The sequence below is a fragment of the Lutra lutra genome, chromosome 4 (genome assembly GCF_902655055.1).
Source record: "Lutra lutra chromosome 4, mLutLut1.2, whole genome shotgun sequence".
NCBI lineage: Eukaryota > Metazoa > Chordata > Mammalia > Carnivora > Mustelidae > Lutra > Lutra lutra.
Window position 1 is genome coordinate 123,502,259 of NC_062281.1, and position 11,165 is coordinate 123,513,423.

At 40.0% G+C, this 11,165-nt stretch overlaps 1 pseudogene; it reads left to right on the forward strand.

Moving 5' to 3' along the window:
* The first annotated feature begins 200 nt into the window (after positions 1 to 200).
* On the forward strand, positions 201 to 296 carry LOC125099518 (uncharacterized; annotated as a pseudogene).
* The last annotated feature ends 10,869 nt before the right edge of the window (positions 297 to 11,165 follow it).

The following is an 11,165-nucleotide window of genomic DNA, read 5'->3' on the forward strand; positions in this document are numbered from 1 at the left end:
ACACTTGTGTTACATCCTGTGAAGGATAAGTATATAGTGAGAAAATAAAACGGGGGAATGTAAGCCTGGGAAACCAAGTTGTTTTGGGCAAAGTTGTATAATAAAGTTTAACAAAATTTGAATTCTTGGTACTAACATAAAGGTTATTGGACACACAGGAAATAACCAGTAAGAGACAATTATTTAACTAAAAGCAACTAGTGCTCTCTTCGGCAGCACATAGACTAAAACTGGAACGACACAGAGAAGGTTAGCGCAAGGATGACATGCAAATTCATGAACCAATCCGTATCTTTAAAACAAACAAAAATTAAAAATTAAAAGCAACTAAACTAGTTACCAGTTAAGCAAAGTTCTGTCCCTTATTCTGTATAACTCAAAAAGCATTTACAGATTTCCATGGTTTTAAGTTTCCGGAGCTTAAGAAATTTTTCCTCAAAATGAATCAAATCACTTCATTTTTAAAAAAATAAGATATTGAAAGCTGACAATTTGGCAGTTGGCTGTAAGGCTAGGTAAACCCACTTTAACATGGTTAAAAAAAAAAAAAGCCTAGTATTTCCAGAGTTGTCAAGAACTTTGAGTTGTGAAGGAAGTAATTTGATCTCCTGCACTTAAAAACTATTTACTTACCCATTTCCATCAGCATTCACTCATATAAACTAAGTGTGAGGACCAGAAAGCATTTTTTATTCAGCCTGTATCCAACTGGGATATAGAATATAGAATGTGAGAGAGTAGTAGGTCTTCTGATATGATCAGAGCGAGAGTCAGTCAGGGAAGCCTGTCCTGAAGAGAAGAGTTGGGGACTCTATTTTGGTGAAATAATTTTATAATTTAATAGAATGTCACGATGGGCCCTTAAAGTAGTCTGGGCTTTCTTATGCGCCATGTCGAAACTGACATGGTAAAGCCAACAATTGCCAAGACCCCCAGATGGGCCACCTCATTGACAATGAACCTGTACCCTTCCTTACATCTACCTGACTCTGAGATTCCTGGGGACCACACTATCTGTGTCCACACATACCACTTCTGATGCTTCTGGTCTGGCAATCTGTTAACCATTTGATCAGCCTAGAAGGGCAGACTGCGACACTTTGTTACTGGTTGTTGAAAGGATCAATGAATGTCTATTCCAAGCCCACAACTCCATATGTACAAATGCACTGGATAGGATACGTAGAAAGTGTTCATTTTTGTGTAAACCAAGCAAAGCCTAACAAGCAAAAAGGTTTCTTTTCACAAATAAAAAAAAGTTAAGTTACACTTCAACTTGTTTACTGCAATTCTTAAAATTACAAATACAATAATAGATAAATCAAAGCTCTTTAACATAGAAAAGTCAACAGACCCTAGGTTACCAATTGCCTCTATGTGCATCTCAATCTTGGAAATTTTGCCAAACCCCTAGGAAAACTGAAATTAGGATAATAATTTCAAAGAAGTTTAAATTTCAGATTGACTTCCTTGGCAAACCCAAAAAGACAGCAGTATTCATTCCTCGATCTTCCTTTGTTTTTGTTTCTGTTTTTGTTTTTGTTTTTTTCTTTTGGAGGCTAAGGAGGGGTATTTTGCTTTTGTTAAATCACTTCTAGTATCCTAATCACACTAATAATCCCTGCTTTGGAGAAAATCAATATTTTGTAATAGTATGTTCCAGAATCATCTTAGAAACATGTATACAGCATTTACTGTATTTACAGGCCACGATGCTAAGTGCTTCATATATATTAACTCATGTAATACTTATACAGCCCTAGATGGTTAGTATTCAGAGAGGTTGTGTAACTTATCCGAAGTCACACAGCTGAATAGGTGGCGGAGCTGGCATTTGAACCCAGCAGTCTGCCTGCAAGGACCCTGGTATATAAAGCACAATTTGGAAATAAATATCATATTGACTTCATTTTGACTTCCATTATTGTTTCATCAACGTTCATCCTGAGGCTTGGCAAGCCTCAGGTGTCAGCTATTCCTCTGCCTCCAGAACATTCTCTCCCTTCCCTCACTTGTTCTCTACCTGCATTTCCGGCCTGCCTGTCAGATAGTTAATGATCTGCACACAAACACTTACATGAACTAGTGGAGCCAAGCCTTTAAAAGAATCCTAGGGGAATCCTTTAAAGACTCTTCCACAATATGAATAATCACCCCCTAATTTATTCATCTGTAAATTTTTGTTTTCATATAATAGATTTTCTTCAGGCAGGGCCAAACTGATTCATGCTTTTTTTCCTCTTCTCAGATGCATCAGCTGTGCTTTGCCATTTTGCGTTTCAAGAAACCCGATTATTTTAACGTCCGCAACAACCATTCTCCTTTTAGAGTTTATAAAAGTGAAAGATATGTAGCACAAAAACTCTTTGTCAGGGAATATTTCTCGTGAAATGGAAATTTTAGCCCCTCTTACTTACTTGGAATGCTTATTTGTTCAGACACAGGACAGTGAAAATAAAATTTAAGTGTCCAGAATATTATTTCTATCCATTTTAATTTTGTCAGGCCAGACCCAGTTTCCATAGCAGATGAAATTAAATTTTTATATCAACTCACTTCTCACTTTAATGTCAAGAAATTTTTGCTTGTTCTATATGCTTAGACTTTCGAGTAAATATCAGCTAACCCTGATTGTAGCACTCACCTCTTTGACTGATCTACTAGCTCTGTGAGTCCCACCCTCTGGCAGATTGAGTTTTCAGAGATCAGCAACAAGAACCAGACAAAAGCCTATCTTCACGGACTTTGAAAGAAACTAGGGAGACTCAGTATGAGCGGACATCCCAAAGTTGCCACCAGCTCGATCAATGGTATGAATGCAGAACTTCACACTGGGAGCCTATCATGGTTTTGGTCTCCCTTGCTGAACCCCACATTTCGATGTGAAGTACTCCCCTTCAAGTTCAAGTTCCCCTTCAAATTTAGCTCTTCTGTTGTAATAGGAGAACTTCCACAATGAATGGCAAGTGATGGAGATCACCATTAATGGGGAGAGCCTATTTGCTTTTCCCTGAGGTCTCTGAAACACATTTTCTAAACTCTTCCATGTGGCCCAGACCATGTTATGGATTTGTTAACTTTGCAATACATTTGATTGAAACATCATAATTCTTTCCATGACAATAGTGTCTGATGTTACAGATGCCCAACAAGCAGGGTCAATAGTTGACAGATGGAAGTTGGAGCCAAGCAATTACATTTCCCAAACCATTACGAAGAATGTAACCGAAGAAAGGTGGAACCGGGCCTAAAACACACCAAATGATAAAAAGCACAAAAATAATTGCTTTAAATTTAATGAATCTTTCTTTGATATGACAACCAATCCAAGAATCTCTGCATTCCCTCTCTCTGGTAAAAGTCAAAACATTTTTGAGGCGGTGGCAGTTTATCTAAATTATTGTTTTTCCTCCATCAGTCTTTAGGCTTAATCTCATTTGCTTTTATGGATATGGTAACCCTTTTGAATAGCTTTTAACCTTTTAAAAGTTGCCTTGACCCGAAGAGCCTAAAAAAATTTTAATACAATATTGAATAATAAAAATTGAGCAATTGAGTGCTTTTCTTACCAGCAGTCTGCCTGCAGTGCTCCAGGTCCCAGAGCAGAGTTTCTGTCTGAAGAAAAAAAAAATTTAAATACCTGGTAGCTTGCTTCGAGCAGAAACCTTCAGCTCTGACCTCTGTTTCATTGGCTCCTTTGTTCCTTCTGCCACCACGATATATTGGCTTTCTCTCTTCCAGAGAAAGAGTGTACCTCCTCCCGCAGCACATCGGCTTCAAAGGGCTCTTACCTCAAGTGTCCAACTTAAATTTATGGTAAATTTAAGAAATCCTCAGCTTAAGATCGTCTCTTTCAATTGTGTATAATGTAGATAACTTCATGACTAAATGTTATAAACCAAGCCTTTTGTTGGCTTTGTTTTGTTTTGTTTTGTTTTGTTTCTTACCATAGTCTCTAGGACATTTTCTATGTTGTGTTTAGTAAGATGCAGGACAAGACGAAGATCCACAAATACAACTCCATTTTTTTTTTTCCATCTTCACATTGTGAAACTTAATTACCAAGTTAAAGACAAGATGGCATCCCTGCCCTCCTGGGGAAAGGGATGGGGGCGCCCTCCCGCTGAATGCTAGCCCCGGTTTGTAGCAGGGAGGAGGGGTGTGTGGGTTGCGGGGGAGAGATCATGGTGAAAGTCCGGGAAGAAGGGCCTTCCCTGGTAAGAGCTAGCCCCACGGGGCAGATCCGACTAGGAGCCACACTCCGGCTCCCAGAGCCCCGGAAGCCCTGTTGTGGGGGATGTCAGTCAGCTGCCATCCTGCCTCCCGCTCTCTCTATCTGAGAGGGGGATCTGCATTTTCTAAGCCAGTTGTCAGCACGCACCACAAACAGCAACGCACCGCAAGCCTGCGGTGTAGACTGTCACCCTGTGATAAGTGTGCCAGTTCAGTGGTGCAAAGGTTTGCAGATACCCCCCCCCTGGGCTCTCATTCTCCTCCTCCTCCTCCCCTCGCCCACACGCACTGAGCCATCAGGCTCTCGAGTGCCCTTCTCCGCATAGTTACAATAACCCATCCCGGCCAGTGATGCTTAAAATTGAACCATGGTTCAGGGGAGCAGTAGGCTCTCCCTGCAAGCACCCTAATGTGTTAAAGAGCCATGCCAGGTAGCTCTCTTCCTTCTCAGAATCAACTACTTAGAGGGACCATCTGTCAGTGGAAGTTTGTTTTTATGCAAGTTCTCTAACCTAGCGTTTGAAGGATAAACAAACTTGTACGCGTATAGTTTTCCTCTTGGAGAAGTAGCTCCCTGCCTGCCCACTCAAGCTGCCTGCTCCCACTGTCGGCCTGGAAACGGGAGAGGAGGCCGGGTTCTGGAGCTTGTCTGGGGACTGAACGTGGACCTCCAACACGACCGCGTTTGTACAGCTGAGGCTTGACATGCGGGGCTCTTCAGATGGTTGGAATTATTTCATTTGGCACCACGATCGCCTCAAATGATACATATTTTCAGGCAAAGAAACACTGCAAAAGTAAACTTGAACCAATAGGGACATTTACTCTCCAGGTTTAAAATTAATTTCCTGTATTTCTCTGACTTCGAAAAAAAAAATTCTATTGGAACGGCAACTTTATGAGAAGAAAAATCAGAAACTATTTCTTTTACACGGAGCCCAGTATCAGATGAAATGGAAATGTAAGGATTTCCTTAGCGTTAACCCACTGGAATTCTCCAGCTGAGAACTGAGGTCTGCGGGCTGTTTTAGGTTAAGACCCTGCTCTACTCCATGTTAGGTAATCAGATGTCATTTAGGCAAAATAAATGAGAAGTACTCAAGGAATCAGAAGAGGTGAAAGAGCAGAATCTGGTTTGGATAAAAGTTTAATTCTTTAGTTCCAAGAGGCATAGCCCCTCGAAGATGCGGAGCAAAGTCAGACAGGAGTGGCCGAGTAATGAAGATGGATACTGCTTGTTATCAGCAAGCCGTTTACCAGGGCTTGACGTAACCTTAAACATTGCAGATAGCTCAATGGCACTTGCCACTAAACCCCTAATTAATGAATAGCAGGCCCTAAATTAACAATGTGCATTTACAGATGAATTCTGGGCACTCATTAAATGATGTTCAAATACTAAGCAACAACTGTTGGCTTTTCCCTGCTGGATTGCTCCATCCACTGGGCGTTGGGAAGGACTTTCCATCCGGGGCTTTCCCGTCTTCTTGGCCCGGGGACCAGCTGGGGGGCGGGAAGGGACCCGGGTCTCCAGAGGTATATGGGGCAAGGGGATGTGAGCTCGGCTCTGAGCGGGAACACCTGTGCTGCCATTTTTAGGGAGGGGCGGGTCAGAAACGTTCTCATATTGACCCTGTGCTGCCAATAACAGTTTAAAAAAAAAAAAAAAAAAAAGGAAAATGAAGAAGTTTGAATAGGAACCAACTCTTCCAGGGAAAGAAGTCTCTGAGACTTCTCAGAGAGCAGCCCCACAGTACACACGTTTGTGGGCGGGCTGGAATGTACTCTGGGGGCGGAGGGTTTAGACAATGTATAGATTTGTTTGGCCAAAGCTTCATTAATAAACAATTAAGGGCTTGCGGTGAGGGAGCGGGGTTCTGGGCGCTGTAGCCGCCGTCCAGACTGCCCTTCCACTGAAGCGAGGGGCCCAGCCCGAAAGCCCCGATGCTGCGACCAGAGCCAACCAAAAACGTTCTCTGCGGCAAACGGTAGCCAAGCTAATTATCTAGCACCTTCTGGGGGGGGGGGTGGTTTCCTGTGAATTTCGAGGAATAAAACAGGGAGCTGCGGGCTTGGAATGTAACAAGGATGTAGCCCCCAGGTGGGAAGGTGTATATATGACTATTAAATCATATTATTACCTTCAAGTCATGCAGAAGCAAAATAAAGATGGAAGCCAAGTATGAGTAAGGAATTGGAAAGCAAATTAAGTGGGGAAGAAACATCTTTTAAACTTTTGTGGGAGGCGGCAAGAAAAAAGATTCTTGCAAAGCTATGGCGAGGAGCAGAACGGATTTAAGGGGAGAGGATGTTCAGCAAACGTCTCCCTTTGAGTCATGTCTGCTCTGGCTAAAATCCTGAGGCGGGGCCCTTCTGTTGTGAAGGGAAAGCATCTGAGGTTTATGAGCGGTCACTTTCCGGAAGCATCCATGCTAAAGAAAGCACAGCTGCCTGCCCGCTAAGGGCACCCTGTGGAACACGGGTCTGCAGTGCCAAGATCCATGTATGGTCAAAAACAAAGGCATTCTCTTGTTTCTGTGGATCATTCCTGCTTCGGGCTTTTCAAATTGGGGTTTGTGTATGTTTAGGGAAAGGGTATTCCTATGGCCTATGGCATAGGAATAGAGGCAGTATGGAAAAGCAAACCGGTTGCCCAAGGAGAAAACAAAAACAAAAGCAAAAAAAAAAAAAAAAAAAAAAAAAAAAAAAAAAAAAAAAAAACACCACAACCCAGACTCTCTTAATTTGAAAATGCCAAAGGGACTTGTGTTGGGGTGGGGGCTCCGGAGTGGGGGTGCTGTACTCTCCATGTCTGCCACCTAAATATTCCTAAGTAATTACTGGGTAGGAATTGAACTGAGGGGGTGAGGGGAACAGGTGTTTCCCTTTTCCCAAGGGCATTTCTCATTTATTATATATCTAGTCAAAAGTTTCTTTTTGAGCAGACTTTGTCACATCCAGCCAAACAGCGGCTGTGTGAAAAAAAGCACCTTAAGCAATCATTTTAAGAGCTGCCCTCATTCCACATTGTGCGACTGAATACAAATCCTTTATTCTTCCCGGTTTGATGATGAAATGGAGATTTAACCTCTGCTTGCCATCATTATCAGTTCACTGAGTTTCTGAGTATAAACCACAAAGCTCCTGAAAATGTAAGTTACTGGATGTTTGCCCTCGCCCCATTCCCTCCACGCCCAAAGCAATCCAAATACAGAGCTTACTGGGAGGGGAGATCAATAGGAAACACTTTCTTATTACAACATTCCCCTGGATTTCTCAGAACTCCATCCATAGTGGATTTCTAGTCCCAGTGGTCATACAATTAGGAAAAAAAAGTGAACTTCAGACAATAAAAGGGAATGAGCAAAGGACAGACACGAAGCACAGTATCTTTTTCTACCTCCATTATAAAGCTGTATAACCCAGCTCATCATGGCATACATGTGTAGGCCACATTTCCTCAGGTTTCAAAAGCCTGTTGGTTCAATCAGAAATGTATGTCACAATAAAGCAACAAAAGACCTGTCCTTTACATAACCCTCACTGGCAACATCTCGAGATGCCCTCATCCATTTTCTGATTCAAGAGGTCCCTGGGGTGTGTCTCACGTGTGTGCCAGATCATTGCCAGTGTCCTCTGCTTCCACTCTATGGCATTTCCTCAAACTTCTGTCATTCCTGACTCCTGAATGACACTCCAGATGTTAAAATTGACATTAGTCCTCGAGCCAAATATTTCCATTCCAACATAATCGCTTTTAGAGTGTGACCTTGGCCTGGAGAAGCTTTCCCAGACCTAAATAAAAGGAGTCCATTCTTCCTCTATCTAACTTATTATCTAGGAAGTTAAAGGCTGGCCATTTATTTTGGGGAAGGTTTTCTTCTTGGGGGGGAAATCATCAACTTCAACCTGACAGCTATTAATCCTCTCCTCTGTCCAAAGAAAGTTTCAGCAGCTAATTTCACGAACCCAGATAAACATGTCTAGGTATGCCCATATATACAGTAGAGACCCTCATTTGGAGACCCTCCAAATCTCTAATACACAAGATTAGATGAAATAATTTTTCCAAAAATGTTGTCACTACATACAGAATAATATATTGACCCAGTTGTCAACCTTATCCTGTAACATAAGTGGTTTTGAGGACTGTCTCTTATATTAAGGAAATCCTATCTGCTATATCAAAAGAACCCCCACAGGCATTAATTAACTAAACATACATAAACATAACATAAATCATAAACAAAACATAAAACAAAAATTTATTTCTCAACCAAAAAACCCCAGAATGGGTACTTTTTTAGGAAAATGATCCAGGGTCCCTGACTTATTTCACATTATGGCTCCACTATCTTTAACATTGGCCCCCAAGGTCACCATATACTTTTGCATCAAACTGAGAGAAAGGGAAAGAGAGGAACACTGTTTCTTAATGCCCTTGACTCAGCATCAACACACTGCATACAATCCATTGGTGAAAACCAATTATGTAATCCCTCCTAGAAGGGTGGGGTGGGGAGCTAAAAATATAGTCCATGGCTGGAAAATCATTTCCATTCGATAACTCTACACCTGGAAGAGGAGCACAAAGGTTGAGGAAAGCCAAGCACTTCTGCCAGAATACTTGGCTGATAATATATGTGTGTGTGTGTGTGTGTGTATTTGCATATATAGATTACATATTGTTCACATGTATATAAATAAAAGAACTATGATAATATATATTCAATTTCAATTTGCCCTTATTTTGAACTTTTTATGTTTCAGGGATATTATCTTATTTAGTTCTTACCATAAGCCTAAAATGAGACAGGAGCACATTCCAAAAAGAGGAAGTATGGAATCTTAAGAAAACTGTTGCAGGATAAACATGAGTTAGAGAAGAGGATATCAATGGGAAAGGTAGAGTGAGGACCTCCAAAACTCTGCTCCATCATAAAGCAAAATCAACACCAGCAAAAAATTGTCAGAATCAAATTTTTCAAAACTCTGGAAATTAACCACAGGCTTGCAATGAGGAAAGTTTACTTAAGAAAAACACCTGAATCTCCATAAGAAAAGCAAGCTTTGTGGTATGATAACTTGTCCTATCCCCAACTCACTCTCCTCAGTGCTAATGTAATCTTGAAAACCAACAGCCCCACAATTATAGTAAAAACCAGCAGCTTAGCAGCCACTGATGAGGTCCCAGTGAACGGTCCTTATTTTTATCAGTCTGTGAGTTTCCTGAAAACCCCCACTTGTAGGATTATCTCTATTTCACTTGACTCAGGGTTCACTTAGAGTGAAAAGCTTTGTGTTTGTCAAAAACAATCAACAGCAATTGTATAACATTGCAGTTACCTGAGGCAGTGATAATAATTAGGACAAATTAGAAGCTAACCGAAAAAACTTAAAAATCTTGGGAATGAAATGTTCATTGCAACTTTAAAAATGCTGATATATTTCTGGGAATCTAGAAATCCATGTGCATGTATGGAGCTGTTTACATGTCTAGATAAGAGCTAAGAAGGCCCTAAACTCACATGTCTGGCTAATCTTGAGGCTCTCTGGAAGCAAGATGCAAAGGTTAATGTATACTTGTAGACCTCCAACCTGAGTGTTGAAGATCAATCCCAATACACATGCAGAGCCCTTCAGCAAAGGCTAGGAGACTTACTGGTTCCAGGTATTTAAGAAAGTCTCTTCCCAATCATTAGATTTCTACTAAGCTAACCAAACAGAGGCTGTCAGTGGCCAAACATGACAAATGAAACAAATTTTAAAAATTGGTTCAAGAGGGTCACTAAGTAAACAAACAACAACAAATTCTGGATCTGATTTCCACAGTTGCCATGTTGTATTATTTTAAACATCTATTTTTCAGCAAAGTTGTGGAACATGCAAAAGAAAAAATATCAAGCAAAACTCTCCCTGAGGAAGCCCAGATACTAGACTTAGTAGACAGAAATTTTAAATCAGATATTTTAAATATATTCAAAGAACTAAAGCACACCACATCTAAAGAATTAAATAAAAGTATGAGAACAATGTTCTCACCATATAGAAAATATCAACAAAAAGATATTTCTATTTTGAAAGTACAAATAGAAATTCTGGCATTGAAAATTATAATAATTGAAATAAAAATTTCACTAAAAGGGGGTCAATATCATATTTGAACTGGCAGCAGAAAGCATCAGTGAGCTTGATAATGAGATTATCCCATCTGAAGAGCAGAAAAAAAAAAAAAGAATGAAGGAAAATAAGCAGTCTCAATTACTTAGTAGCACACCAAAAATGGTATCAACATATGCAAAATGGGAGTCCAATAAGAGAGAGAAAGGAGCAGAAAAAAATTTGAAGAAAAAAGGCCCAAACTCCGCAGATATGATAAAAAACATTTACCCATACATCCAAGAAGCTCAATCCCACAAATAAGATAAAACACAAAGGAATCCACACCTAGGTACCCTGCGATGAAATTTTTGAAATACAATGAGAAAATCTTGAAAGCCGTAAGAGTGAAGTGATGCATCATGTTTAAGGAATCACCACTAAGATTAACATCTACTTTTTTTTAAATAAAATACCTTAGAGACCAGAAAGAATGAGTTAACATATTCAAAGTGATGAAAAAAAGACTTATCAGGCAATAATTCTATATCCAAGAAAATTATCCTTCAGAAATAAAAGAAAAATCAAAGCATTCCCAGATGAACAAAGCAGAGAAATTGTCACTAGCTGATATGCCCTACAAGAAATACTAAAGAGAATCTTTTATGATGAAAAGAAAGGACACTAGATAGTAAAGCAAATCCACATGAAGAAATGGAGAACACAGGTAAAGGTAACTAACTACATGGTAAATATAAAAAACAATATAAATCTATTTTCTGTTTGTAACTTTTTTTCTATAAGATTTAAAATAAAACTGCATAAGGAAATAA